The sequence below is a fragment of the Hordeum vulgare genome, chromosome 1H, assembly GCF_904849725.1.
Source record: "Hordeum vulgare subsp. vulgare chromosome 1H, MorexV3_pseudomolecules_assembly, whole genome shotgun sequence".
NCBI classification, from domain to species: domain Eukaryota; kingdom Viridiplantae; phylum Streptophyta; class Magnoliopsida; order Poales; family Poaceae; genus Hordeum; species Hordeum vulgare.
In genome coordinates, this window is record NC_058518.1 from 275,312,022 (window position 1) to 275,324,375 (window position 12,354).

Genomic DNA, 12,354 nt, shown 5'->3' on the forward strand with positions numbered 1-12,354 from the left:
AAGCTGCCGGGGGAGAAGACGATAAGGTACTCGCCAACTACTTCCTATTGGTGCTTAATCCCAACGTGAGGTCTTGGTTGATGCACTTCCTAAGAACTCCATCTCCTCTTGGAAGGACATGTGCCAGGATTTCGTCGGCGCCTTCACCAGTGGCCACCGAGCCCCTGGCCAGGAGAGCGACTTGCACATCATCCCCCAGAAGGAGGCTGAGACCTTGCGCAAACACATCCAAAGATTGAGCCGCATTCAACACAACATCCCGGATGTTCACCCAACTTCCGTTATCAACGCGTTCCACTAAAACTTGCGCATCCGGAAGATGCGGGAGGAGCTGGCAATGAACAAAGTTTGCGATGTCGCTGAGCTCTATGCCGTGGCAGACAAGTGTGCGCGGGTAGAAGAAGGGAGGAGGCTTCCTGGCGAAGGCGCTAGTGCAGAAGCCGACTCCAAAGACGAAGACACTGATCCCCCAGCGAAGAGAGGGAAGAGGGGCAACAAGAAGAGGAAGGGTAAGGCCGTGTTTGCTGTTGAGGGATCCAGCGACGTCAATGCCTTCAAAAAGGCAAAGGCGGAGTCCCCCGGCAAAGGCGTTGCCGGGTGCGACTCCTACCACGCCTTGGCAGTCCCAGACAAGCCAGAAGGCTCCAGCAAACAGTACTGCAAGATCCACCGCACCAAGGGCCATGACCTCCAAGACTGTCGGCAAGTCGAGCAACTCGCTGAAAAGCAGAAGCCTGAGTACGAGAGGCGTGACAAGGAGAACGCCCAAGACGGTGCGGAGGGGTCCGGCAGGAAGAAAGGTGGCCGTGGGGGGCACCCCGGCAAAGCCAAAAACAAGAAGGAAAAACCCGCACGAGGGCGGGGAAAGAAGGAGGAAGATGAGGAAGATGAGGATGAAGACAGCCTGGAAGATGACTCCAACGACCACAAGTTTCGAAAGGCTACTGATATGATGTGCCTTGATGGAGGCGCGTCGTTGCACTCTTCCGACCACCAACTGAAAAGGTGGGCGCAGGAAGTGAGCACAACCGAGCCCTCCATCGGCACCCATAAGCCCCTGAAATGGTCGAGCACACCCATCATCTTCGACTCCAAGGACCACCCTGATCGTGTTACCGCGGTCTGGTGTTTGCCGTTGTTGGTTACACCAGCAATTCGCAACCTCAAGGTGATGAAGATGTTGGTAGATGGCGGAGCTGGTCTGAACCTCATCTCCCCTGACATCATCCAAAGGCTGCAAATCCCAGACGAAGATCTCGAAGAGACGGGAACGTTTCAAGGGATCAACCCCGGGAAGATCCAGCCGAAGGGGAAGATCACGCTGTCGGTAACCTTCAGCAGCGACCAGAACTACAGAACGGAGGTCATTTTCGACGTCGCTGACAACCCATTCGCTTACAATGGGATCCTTGGGCGTCCCACGTTGGCCAAGTTCATGGCGGCCTCCCATTATGCCTACAACATGTTGAAGATGTGTGAGCTAATCGGTTTCATCGTCGTCAACGCCGACAAGAAGGATGCGCTCGTCTGCACCAACCAGCTCTACCGTGAAGCAATGGCAGCATCCGCTAAGAAAGCACCCGCTCCTGCTCCCGCCCCTGGGGGGAGAAGAAGACCGACAAGGAGGTCTGTCACACTGATCGAAGTAAGCACACCTCCTCGGAGTGCTATGCTACCGGCACGGATGCGCTAGAGAACTCCATCAGCAAGAGCAAGAAGTCCAAGGCTGCCCCACCGGAGACCAAGAAGGTGCCCGCCAAGGAGAATGGTATGGGAGGAACTTTCACCATAAGTTCCAACCTTGACAGCAAATAGGAAAGCGCGCTCATCGCCTTCCAGCGGGCGAATCTTGATGTGTTTGCCTGGCAACCATCAGATATCCCCGGCGTTCCTAGGAAGGTGATCGAGCACCACCTAGCTGTCTGCCCTCATGCGTGGCCAGTCAAACAGAAGATGAGGAAACAAGCTCTGGAGCGGCAGGAGTTCATTCCCGAGGAGATGAAGAAGCTAGAAGCAGTAGGCCTAGTTAGAGGGGTCATCCATCCTACATGGCTGGCCAATCCGGTTCTAGTGCGCAAGGCGAACAGGAAGTGTCGGCTTTGTATCGACTTCACCGATGTGAATAAAGCTTGTCCAAAACACCCTTCTCCCTTGTCGCGCATCGATCAGATTGTGGACTCCACTGCTGGCTGCGATCTGCTGTCCTTCCTCGATGCCTATTCAGGATATCATCATATTTTCATGGCCGAGGAAGATGAAGAGAAAACCGCGTTCATTACCCCTTGCGGCACATACTTCTTCATGTGTATGCCCTTCGGGTTAAACAATGTCGGTTCCACGTTCACAAGGGTTAATCCAGATTTGTTTTGAGCCCCAGCTCCACAGAAACCAGGAAGCCTATATGGATGACATAGTGGTCAAAACCAAGGACAAGGCAATGATCGTATAGGATCTGGAGGAGACGTTTGCCAACCTGCACAAGATCAATCTCAAGCTCAACCCTGAAAAGTGCATCTTCGGTGTCCCATCCGGCAAGCTTCTCGAGTTCTTCGTATCCCAGCGTGGAATCGAAGCCAACCCCGACAAGATCAAGGCCATTGAACAGATTGAGGCACCGAAACGGGTCAAGGATGTGCGGCGCCTAGCCGGTTGTGTCGCCGCTCTGAGCAGATTCATCTCCATGTCCGCTGAGCGCGCCTTGCCATTTTTCAATATCTTGAAAAGGGCAGGGCCCATGTAGTGGACCCCGGAGGCAGAAGCGGAGTTACAAGACCTGAAGAAGTACCTTTCCTCTGTGCCAACCCTAGTGGCGCCTAGACACAGGGACCACTGCTCCATTACCTAGCTACAACCAACCAAGTGGTCAGCGTTGCTTTGGTAGCGCAGAGGGAAGTCGTTGAAACCACGCTGACAGAGGCAACGCCATCGAGCATAGAAGAACCAACCCATGAACAAGGGCCCCCGACGGAGAATGGGGGTAGTGATGCAAGACCCCCGCCACCGGGCGGGCCAGTGCAGAAGAAGAAGATGGTGCAGCGCCCAGTCTATTTCGTCAGATCCCTCTTGCATGGAGCCCGGTCGATATACTCTGGGGTGCATAAATTGCTCTTTGGCCTTCTCATGGCCCTCAGGAAACTGCACCACTACTTCCAAGCACATGAGATCATCATCGTCACCCGCTTTCCTCTACAAAGGGTTCTGCAGAACTACGATGCGACCAGAAAATCATGGAATGTGCTTTGAAGTTATCCAGCTTTGTCCTTAAGTTCGAGAGCGCATCGACCATCCGGAGTTGAGCCTGGGCGGAATTCATCATCGAGTGGACCCCAACACCCGACGGCGAGATTCAAGAATAAACCCTCCCGGGAAAGGAAACAAGTCAAGACTGGATCATGTACTTTGATGGAGCATTCTCGCTCCAAGGAGCTGGGCCGGCGTACTACTTGTTGCCCCCACCGGAGAACACCTCAAGTACATGGTACAGATGTACTTCCCCCGGAAGCAGTCAACCAACAATACTGCAGAGTACAAGGGACTGCTCGCCGGTCTCAGGATCGCGGCGGACCTCAGAATCAGGAAGCTCATCATCAGAGGCAACTCACAGTTAGTCGTCCGGCAAGTCAACAAGGACTACGAGAGCCCGCAGATGGAAGCGTACGTCGAGGAAATGAGGAAGTTGGAAGAACGCTTCGACGGTCTGCAGACGGAGCAAATCCCACATGGTGAAAATACTGTCGTCGATGATCTGTCGAAGCGCGCAGCCCTTAAGTTGCCTCTGGAACCAGGAACTTTTGTGCTACGACCCACTCAACCCTTCATAAGGACATCGGCTAGGCAAGAGAAGAGAAGGGAGGTGAACTCCGACGAGTACTTTCCGGTGGACCTGCCGGGAAATCCTAGCAAGAGTCACCGGAAGAGAAGTTGTTGGGGAAGACGTCCGGCCTTCCAAGGGGGATACCACCCCGGCGGAAGACATGCCTTTAGTCCTTGTCGTCGAACCTCGTGCTCCGGCATGGGCACAACACATCATCCAGTACCTATAGACTGGGGACCTGCCCGAAGAGCAGGAAGAAGCGGAAAGAGTAGCCCGTCAGTCCAGCATGTACCAGTTCATCGACGACATGCTATACAGAAGGCGACTGAACGACGTGAAATTGAAGTACATCCCCGAGGATGAAGGACTAGAGCTGTTGGCCGAGATACATGGAGGGATATGTGGCTCCCACATAGGGTCAAGGGCCCTTGCCGGCAAGGCGTTCCAGCAGGGTTTCATCTAGCTAATAGCTCTCCAGTATGCAACGGCCCTAGTAACCAAGTGCGAAGCGTGTTAGTTCCATTGAAAGAAGCTTCATCAGCTAGCTCGAGCTCTCCAAACGATCCCTCTCTCCTGGCCATTCTTGGTCTGGGGGCTTGTTATACTCGGCCCCTTCCCCTGCGCTGCCGGGGGCTTTGAGTACTTGCATGTGGCAATTGACAAGTTCACAAAGTGGCCAGAGGTGGAGCCAGTGAAGAAGGTAACAACACTGTTAGCCGTCAAGTTATTCAAGGGGATAGTCTGCCGCTTTGGTGTGCCAAACATGATCATCATGGACAACAACACCCAATTCACGAGCCGCGCATTCATGCAGTACGCCCAAGATCTCAGAAGTAGAATATGGTTTGCTTCCGTTGCCCACCCAAGGAGCAACGGGCAATCGGAAAGGGCAAACGCTAAAGTGTTGCGAGGGCTCAAAACAAGAACTTTTGACAAGCTGCGCAAGTATGGAAAGCACTGGATTGATGAGCTACTGGCGGTTCTTTAGTCGATCAGGACGACGCAAAATCGAGCCACCGGCCAGACACCCTTCTCCCTGGTCTAAGGGGCAGAGGCACTACTTACCACAGAACTCATTTATGGATCGCCTCGGGTGCTCGCTTATGATGAGCTCGAGTAAAGCCGTCTTCACGCAGCTGTGCAAGCCACTCACTACCAGCAAGCCTTGCGCCGCTATCACAACCGCAGGGTGCGAGCCAGAAGTCTTGAGGAAGGCGACTTTGTACTTCGGCAAGTTCAGTTGGCCAACAATTCAAACAAGTTGATGCCAAAGTGGGAAGGACCATATCGTGTAGTACGAGTCATCAGGCTTGGCGCAGTCCGCCTCGAGACCGAGGATGGTATTCCGGTGAGCATCTCCTAGAACATTGAACATCTTCACAAGTTCTACACATAGGGAGAGGTTGCCTGGTCTGTGGGCGACCACCTTTTGCGCAAGTCTTGTGGGCAGGGCATGTAATCCTTTGTAAAAAGCGAGGCGAAGACCCTCTGCGCAGTTAAATAAAGTTTAGTGTTCTGCATCATCATCTAGATTTCTCATGTTAGGTCATATACATGCATAATATCTACAGTTTGAGGTCGCGAGATAAGACTTATCCAAGGAAGATAGCGATTATATTACAATGCTGGTAAGCGCATTTAACTCGAAAATATCTACAGTTTGAGGTCCCAGGGACAGGGATACATGAAGCAGTTAATCCCGGAGAGAGCCTTGCACCCTCTTGACTTGGTCCACCCTATAAACGATGGGCATGACGAGCTCCTCGAGCGCTTCGAGGTCCATGCCCTCCGGTATGCGCCCGAGAGTGAAGCTCATGCCGGGGTTCATGTACGCCAGCTTGGTGAGCACCTTCAGGAGGACACCCCGACAGAGCTTGCGGGACTCATCGGCCAGACGCGCTGTCTCGCCGGCCTGGCGCTGCTTTCGGGCGTCCACCATTCCTTCGAAGAACAAGGTCAGACGGGCACTGTGGGACACCGCCGGTCAAAAGGATATTCGAAGCCCCGAATGTCAATGTAGGACATCTGCGCGGCAATCCTCCTGGCTACATCAACGAGGCGCTCAGTCCACAAATCCACATCGCGCGTGTAAGCTGCATGGGCAGCAGCAGCGGACTCGGGCTGGTTGGTTTCGCCCTGGAGCTTCTTGGCCAGGGCCTCTTCCCGAGCCTGACCGTCCTTCAGGGCTTTTTCCAAGGAGACCAACTTCCCTTGCAGGGTGGCGACGGCGTCGTTGGCGGAGGTGGGCTTAGCACAGGTGTCAGAAGCAGCGGTCCGGGCCTCCGTCGAGCTAGAAAGGATTTTTTTCCTCTCAGCTATGAGCGTCGAGGCCTCCCTCTCGAGCTCCGCAAGGCCCTCTCCTAGCTCCTCCACCTTACCAGCGAGCTTCTCCCTGGATGCCTCAGCGGCGACAACCCTGTCTACCGCCTTCTTCAGCTCCTCGGCGTGATTGGAGGCCTCGACGGCGAGGGCATCCACGTGCTGCTCCGCCAGCTTCTGGGTATGCTGCGCCACGAGCTGCTTGACCTCCTCGTCCTTGGCACGGAGCTGGTCGCCAAGTGCACTCTCACGGTTGGCGATGTCCTCCTCCGCTGCTTCGAGGCTGATACTGAGGGAGTTGAGGCGAACCTCTTCGACGGAATTGCGATGCCTCGCCTCCTCTTCCTCCTTATTGACATCATAAGACCTCAGGAGGAGCTCGTCCCGCTTGGTCTTCAATTGCGCGCGCTCGTCCTGTGGTCCCTGAAGGGCCTCGTCAAACCAGTCTTGTGTTTGATCGACGCGTTGGTGGAAAGCCTCCTCCTTCGCATTGACAACAGCTGCCCGGGAGTCCAACTTTTCCTTTCGGGCACGGTAGAGAGCCTGGAGCTGGCTCAGATTGTCCCTCATGGACAGAAAGAGCTTCTCCTTGCTAAGCTTGCCACCGTAGGCCTCCGGCCCGCTCACGACCTCGAGCCCGGCGGCGGTAGAGATTTCGCCGTCGAAGACCTCCCCCTCCACAATCGCTCCGGTGCGGGTTGTCCCCGGCAGGCTAATGAACAATCCCTTGCCGGCGCAGATGTACTCGCCCGGGAAGGGAGCCGTGAAGGTGGAAGGTTGGTCTCCTCCAACTCCCTCGCCGGCAAGGGGGGACCCTACGCCCAGCGCGGTATCCTCCACCCCAGCAGCAGGGGAGTCGCCGGCGCACCCTTCGGGCTCCTTGACGTTTTCCTCCATCGAGCCTTGGCCGGCCCATATCCGCACCTCCTCTGCGGCCTCCCCGGTGGCATCCTTGCTGGCCTCGGCCGCCGCGTCCTGGGCGATCTCCTCGATGACGAAGTCAACATCTGTCTCGTCCGCAAGAGAGAAGTCTGAGGCCCGGAACAAAGAAAAAGAAGAAAGGGAAGGTGCGAGCATTCCCAGGCGGAGTGCTTACCTTCGTCAAGAAGGGGCGGGTTGGCTGCCCTCCCCCCGGCAACATCGACAACCGGTGCAGGATTGTCAGCTTCCGGCTCAACCGAGCCCTCCTTGGCGGAAGTGGCCCCGACCGGGAGCTCGTCCCAGCTGGCGTGGCCTTTAGCGATTCCCCCTATTGTCGGGCCTTCCCTGCACGACAAGTGATGTCAGCAGTGAAGGCGACATACCCAATATTAGACAGGGGGAACCGGATGGTAGACCCACGCTGGGGCTCTACTAGGGGCTGGCCGAAATCACTCCAGCACCCCGGAGGTGCTGGGCGAGGGCTTGTCGCTCGACGATATCCTTGCCATTTCGGTCATCCTCTGGGCCAGCGTCTCCATTTCCCTGTAGAGGACAAGTCAAACAAATCCAACAAAAATAGCAAAATGGGAGAGTCGGGGCGCGAACACGTACTCTTCTTCCTCCTCTGAGCTGAAGGTCGAGAAGTTGAAGTTCACGTCCGCCTCGGCGCCCGCAGGATAAGGCGTGTCCCTTGAACGCTTGGTGGGGACGGATGCTGGCGCTTGCCGCACTCGGAGCCTAGAGTCGGCATGCCGGAGGACCCGCTTAGGTCTCCGGTAGACCATGGGCTCCTCGGCTTCCTCCTCCTCCTCCTCCTTGGGAACATGGGTGGCCGAGGGGCCCTTGGCAGAGGAGCTGTCACCCCCCAGCAGATGCAGCCTCCACCAGCAACACCTTGTCGAACGCCTTCTCGTCAAAGAACCCGTCCTTTCCTGCTGCATCGGCAAGGGCCCTCTCCCGTACCTTGCTGGCTGTGTACGCCACCTCCCCCTCGGTAGTGGGGCGAAAAAGCTCGACCTCCTCCTCCCTGAAGGTCTTCTCCAACAAGCGGTCGAAAAAGGATAAGAAGGATAAGAAGGATCCTCTGATGGCTGGATCCAAGTCACGAGTATGCCGTGGGCATTGCACTCCGGCATCATCATCGTGAGTGCGCACAGTGCTGAATTCTTAAGCAAAGGGATGACGCCCGCCGGTAGCCGGAGCTTCGGGTCGAATTTGAACAGCTTATTGCAGACAAACACGTACTACAGGACGGTCAGCTTGTTGTACAACCCCGTCCACAGCCGCATGATGTCCGCCGTGTTTGAATAAGCCGACGCCGGCCTTCCTCCTCTATGCTCGAGGGGGCGATGTGCATGTGGACGAAGTCGGCACCCACCATCTCCATCGTCAACCCTGCGGCCCTGAGGCGCAGGATCCTATTGACGGCAATGGTCAGTTTCCCATCGTTTGTGTCGAGGTCGCTCCAGTCGTCGCCTCGGGCCTCAATCTTGGCGGTCCTAGGCTCATCGAAGGGGAGGTACCCCTCTTCCCGGATCCAACACCAATTCCGCCACCACTCCTCCCACTTCTCCTGAAGGGCTCCATCCAAGTACGCCTCCTTGCACCCCGATCGTGTTATCCAGGCGATGGAGCCGGAAAAAGCGTCCCCTTTTTGGATTCGGGGGGTGAAGTAGTGGCGGAAGAGAGCGGTGTTGGGGACAATGCCAATGAAGTTTTCACAGAGATGTGCGAATATTGACATGCATGTCACGGCATTTGGCGTGAAATCCAAAAGATGGGAGCCGTAGGTGTGCATGATGTCAACGAAGAACTCTGAAAAGGGCGGGCAGTGCCCGCAATAGAAGTAATCAGCATAGAAAAGGTACTTATCCAGCTCGGGGACTGACTCTCCGGCACTCACTTGGGTGGCCGGATGTGTCTTGTCTTCACCACCCACCTGAACCAGTAGCGGTCCCACAGGGCGAGCGCTTTGATGCCCGGAGAGAAGAAGGCGAGCTCCTGCCGTTTCTTGGCCAGCTCCTTCTCCGCACTGACCGCTTTCCCTTTCTTGGCCTTGTTCCCCTTCGGCGGCATGGCGGCGGTAGGGGCAGCAACTGCTCGGGGGAACGACTTAGAAAGTGGGAGTATGAAGGCCGGGTCTCGAGGAAGAAGACGGCGGCGGTGGTGAGATTTGGAGAACAGGAAGTAAGGAAGCAACTGCGCCCACAGTTGCCCTTTTAACGGGGAACACAGGCCGGCCCTTGGTTGCCCAACTAACGGCTATGCGCGCACACAGCTACCTCGGCAACTATGCGCATGCCGCATGCCCCCCACTTCTCGTGTTCAATGCGCGACGTGGGGAAAAGATAACCTGCAACGGCTCGATCCTCGAGAGTCCCGCGCCCACGGGCCAGCGCACCGCTTTGGGCCTGCCCCAACAGCACCTCGCATGCATGTGTGGCCCAGGCCCGGGGGCTCGTGTCGGTGCACTGAAGACTGGGGTCTCCAGTACCCCAGACTTGTGCGCGGACACCGACTGCCCCCACAACAGCAAGGCATGACGCATAGACTCAGAAGGGAATGAGCCCGATACTCACCAAGTGCAAGCCACAAGCCCCTGGCAAGTATCCTCTTGTCGGGAAGGAAACAAGGCCCACCGCAGGAGTCCCCTGCCGGGGAGACAAGAAAGTCCTTAGCAGGGCACCCCTGTTAGGGAGAAAGACGGAACCTCGGCAGGACGTCCCTGCCGGGGGGAGACAAAAAAGACCTCGGCAGGGCACAACCCCTGCCGGGAAGAACAACATCAAGGCCCCGGCTGGGCGACCCTACCGAGAAGACGGACGAAACCAGGGGCGGGGCACAGGTCCGGCGCGTTCCTACGTCCGGCAAGCGCCTCCCCCGACGAGAACGCCACCAATGATCGCATGCGCCACATGCCCACCGCACGCCAGCACAACACCCAGGTGTCGCAATACCTGGGTATGTGTCGGACCTTTCCTGATGAAGCCACGGAGGTCCGACGAAGCATTTAATGCCCCCTGACGGTGCAGTAACACTGTAACTGTTAGTCGGTGCTATTTCACCCGTGAACCCACTGTTCAACCACTATTGGTGACCCCTTTTGCCTCTAAAAGGAGGCCCAAGGCTGAGTTGTAGGGGACTTTTGGACAACTTGGAAGGCTGGAAAAGAAATAAGCCTACAGTAAACAATGAACGAATAACTAATACACATGCAGGAGTAGGGTTTTACGCTGAGGCGGCCCGAACCTGGGTAAAAACGTCTTGCCGCTGCTGGTTGTTAGTTCTGCTCTTGTCGTGACCCCTCTCCTTGCCAAACTAGGAAAGGGGACCTCCGAGGCCCCCCATAGGTGTCATTCTCCCGAGAACAATAAACTCCAATTTCAGGAAGAGAGATAGGAAGGCAATGGTTGCTGAAGATGAATTCGATCCCGATGATGTTGGGGGTGTTGCAGGCATAGCCCAAGACACTCTAACCACATTGAGACTGGTCCACAAAGGTGGTGATGTTGTCACATACAACTACATGAAAGACTACAAGGGTAATGCACACAAATGTCTCATGGCCAAAGGTGTGGTAGAAGATGATGAGGCACAAACATCTTCGCACAAAGTAAAGGTAACTCCATGACCTAACCCCTCTATTTTCCTCTACCACATCTAGTGATGGATAGCTTGATGCTGAGGATCGTGATCATAAATGTGAAATAAGTGATGCCATGTTTGCTAAAATGAATAAAGTCATGTTCTCTCTCAAAGGAAAGAAACCCATTATGTTTCGTATGCTTATGGAGGTGGTGAGTAAGCACACCACCTCCATTAAGGAACTCGAGACCCTCGTTACCGAGGAAAAGGAGAAATGTGAAATCCTTGAGTAGAAAGTCCTATATTAGGAAGCACGTAATGATGAATTATGCTTAAGAATAGGTGCAAACATTGATAAGCACACTAAAGAACTTGCCTCTTTGACTAAGAATGAAAGCACTTATTAAATGTTAGAATGTGACAAGTGTAAACTTGACGAGTGCCATGCCACTCTTTCTAAGGATTGTGAGCTCTTAAATTTGTTTCTCAAGACAAAGGAAGAGGAGCTCGACACTCTTACAAAGGAGTTTAATGAACTCAAGCTTACATACCTTAACATTTTAGGCAAAGTTTACTCCTCTCCTATTATAAACGTTGAAGCTTGTGCTACTAACCCCAGTGGTGACCTAGTTAGTGTACTTGAGGAGAACCAGATGCTAAAGGGTCAAATTGAAAAAGGGCTCATGACAAGTCCCCGAGGACAAAAGAGCCTCAATGAAGTGTTGAGTCAACACAAGGAGGTAGTAGCTAAGGAAGGGCTTGGATTTCATCCAAGCATAAGCTGGAATACAATGACGACACATAAGTCCACAACTCCCCTCAAGGAGATATTTGTGCAATAAGGGCACAAGGAAAATAGATTGGGAGACGTTGGGAAGGTTGTGAGTAGGAAGGCCATAAGGGGCCAGCCTACTCCCAACATGCCAAAAGAATGTATGCATCCATCATATGTGCTCCGTAAGGCAAAATATGGAGATGTCTATGCTCAATTTATTGGACCTTAAAATGTTTTTAGTTTCTATGCAATTTGGGTGCCTAAGACTCTTGTTACTGACATGAGAGGTCCCATTGTAAAATGGGTGCCTCTAACCAATACTTGAAATGTTGCCTTCTCCGGTGAAGTCAAAGGGTGATTGATAGTGGATGTACCATTCATATGACCGGAGATGGTACATTGCTCATGGACTTCATGGAAGCAATTAAACCATTTATGAGCATTGTATTTGGCGGTGGGTATAAAGGACATGTACTTGGTTTGGGCAAGGTAGCTATCACAAAAGACATGTCACTTGCAAATGTCATGCTTGTCCAATCCCTTAAATAGCACTTACTCTCTGTTCGTCAATTGACCTATGTTGGCTATTATACACTTTTTGGACTAACGATTTGAAAGTATTTAAGAGATAGACTCTTGAAGTTGCCTTTGTGGGGGAGTTGGATGGCAACCTTTACACGATTGATTTCTCGAAAGAGAGCACATTCCATGCAACTTGCCTCATGGCCAAGGCTGACAAGGGATGTCTATGGAATCAGTGGGTAGCCCATGTCGGTACGAGAAATCTTCAAGATCTTTTAAATGGTCAACACATCCTTGGACTAACCAATGTATCATTTGAGAAAGATCGTGTGTGCAGTGCATGCATTGCCAGGAAACAACATCAATCAAAGCATCCCCCAAGAATATTATATCAACCTCAATACCTTTAGAGCTCCTT